The sequence below is a fragment of the Fukomys damarensis genome, unplaced genomic scaffold, assembly GCF_012274545.1.
Source record: "Fukomys damarensis isolate Sample0158 unplaced genomic scaffold, DMR_v1.0_HiC HiC_scaffold_19, whole genome shotgun sequence".
NCBI lineage: Eukaryota > Metazoa > Chordata > Mammalia > Rodentia > Bathyergidae > Fukomys > Fukomys damarensis.
The window spans coordinates 6,963,973-6,966,268 of record NW_022900931.1 but is presented as its reverse complement, the minus strand read 5'-3'; positions in this window follow the sequence as shown (position 1 = coordinate 6,966,268).

Below are 2,296 nucleotides of genomic sequence, written 5' to 3'. Positions count from 1 at the left end.
GCGCACGCCTGTAATGCCAGAGCTGAGGGGACTGAGGCAGGAGGATCCTTGTGAGTTCAAGGCCAGCTGAAACTATGTAGTGAGACACTGTAACAAACAAACAAAGTTACTCCTTCTCTTCTGTTTTCCATGACGCTCTTCCATGGAAAAAGCCACGAGAGATTTCTAGGCAATTCGCAGGCTAGCAGAGTAAACAGGGAGGACTGCTGGGAATCCACTCTGATCAGATAAGAGAAGAATCCGGCCTGCGGTGTCTTCTGCCCACAGCCAGGGCGGTTTCCGGTTCTCCTGGCGACTCCTGGCCTCGCACACCCTGCCTGGGCTTCTCCCAGTCTGGAGCCGTGATGGCTCCACAGGCTTCACCCCCTCCTGCTCATTCCACCTTCGCAGCCAGTGGCAGGCCCTGCTGATGGATGCAGCACAGCCCACAAGCCGCTTTACTGCAGACTTGTGCCACTGGTTTCCAGTTTCGCGCGCCCTGTGTATCCTCACCGCCGCTGTAGCATGCTGTCTACAGGCCTCTGCATATATATATATATTTTCTCTTTTTGAGATAGAGTCTACCATGTAATTCAGGCTGTCTTGACCTCACTCAGTAGCCCAGGCTGGCCTCAAACTCACAGCATTCCTCCTGCCTCAGCCTTCCGAGTACTGGGATTGCAGGTGTGGCCACCACGCCCAGATGGACTGAAGTTTGTATAAGGAAGAAAGTGTTTGCTCACACAGATTCAAATGCAGAGCCACCAGAGGCGGCTTGAAGGCACTGTGAGGTTTACAGGGAGGGGTATCCTGAGCCCCAAACTGCTTCCCGCCCTCCCAGGGCCTGGAGCCCCCGCTGACCACCACACGGACAGTCCGCTGTCATCGTGATTTATGGGCCTGCAGGGCCCAGCTGTTGGTCTGACAGTGCAGCTGTTCAGGGCTAAACAGCCCTGTTTAAGGGAGAGGGCAGGGGAGGCCTCCTGCTCTTGCCTGGCTCAGGGCAGTGGCATGTGCCTAGCTGTGCCCCTGGCCCTGTCAACTGCTTCCCCAGTTTTCTCATCTAAGCTCCCTGCAGGCCTGTGGGCAGACTGTGCTGATATTCCCTCAAACCTGTTTTTTGGTATCAGGGATTGGACTCAGGACCTTGCGCTTGCGAGGCAGGTGGCAGCACCACTGAGCTAAATCCCCCGCCCTCCCTCAAACCTTTGTTCAGGGAGGGTCAGAGAGGGTGAGGACACTGACCAAAGCCACACAGTGAGCTTCCACACGGCGCCTGCTCCAACCTGCCACATGCAAGGTCCTGTATCCCCAGTCACCACAAAGAGCCAGCCGGAGGGTCCCCATGTGAGCCCTGAAGCAGCCCTGGCCTTGCCACAGCTCTCCAGCGAATGTGGTGGCACTGATTGTCCCTGGTGTGCCAGAGCCCAGGCCTGGGCTCTTCCTGCTCCTGCCCCGGCTGTGGTCCCCTCCGTGTAGCTGTGGGAGACCTCTTCAGGGCCCTGCCCAGCTTTGGCCAGAGGTGCAGGACAGCCCAGACACCTGTGATCCCCCCTGCTTGACCCAAGCATTCCCTAAGCACCCCTTACTGGGGACTGAACCCAGAGCCTTTACACAGGTTTAACCACCAAGCTCTGATCCTAAGACTAGGATCCTCGTTAAATGAGGATTTGTCTGTAATATGTACATTATACAGAACAAAGAAATGGTCAAAGGAAACTCCAGCTTGATGATTTTGCTTTTATTTACATAAATCTTTTGTGTGTGTGTGTGACAGTACTTGCTTTATAGCCCAGGCTGTCCTCAAACTCATGGCACTCCTGCCTCAGCCTCCCCAGTGCTGGGATGAATATTTGCACAACTCAGGGCCAGGGATTTAGCTCAGTGGTTCTGCTGCCTGCCTCACAAGTGCAAGGTCCCACATGGAAAGGCCACAGGGTTGGACTCTGAACTTGTATACCTATCTGAGACTTCGCAGTGAGATTTCACTCCTTCCCACCTGGGACCTGCGAACTTCCAGTTATTTCACCTTCTCCGAAGCCTTTCCTCTAAGAGGGGCATGCTCAACTGACCCTTCACTTTTATTGTTCAGAACAGGGTCTTGCTATGTAGCCCAAACTGGCCTTCAACGTGTGATCCTCCTGCCTCAGCCTCCCAAATGCCAGGATCATAGGCATCACTAACATGCCAAGTTTCCCCTTGAAGTTTTAAAACTATCTTTTTGAGGGCTGGGGATTTAGTTTAGTGGTTCCGCACCTACCTCACAAGGGCAAGGTCCCGAGTTTGATCCCCAATACCAAAAAAAAAAAAAAAAAAA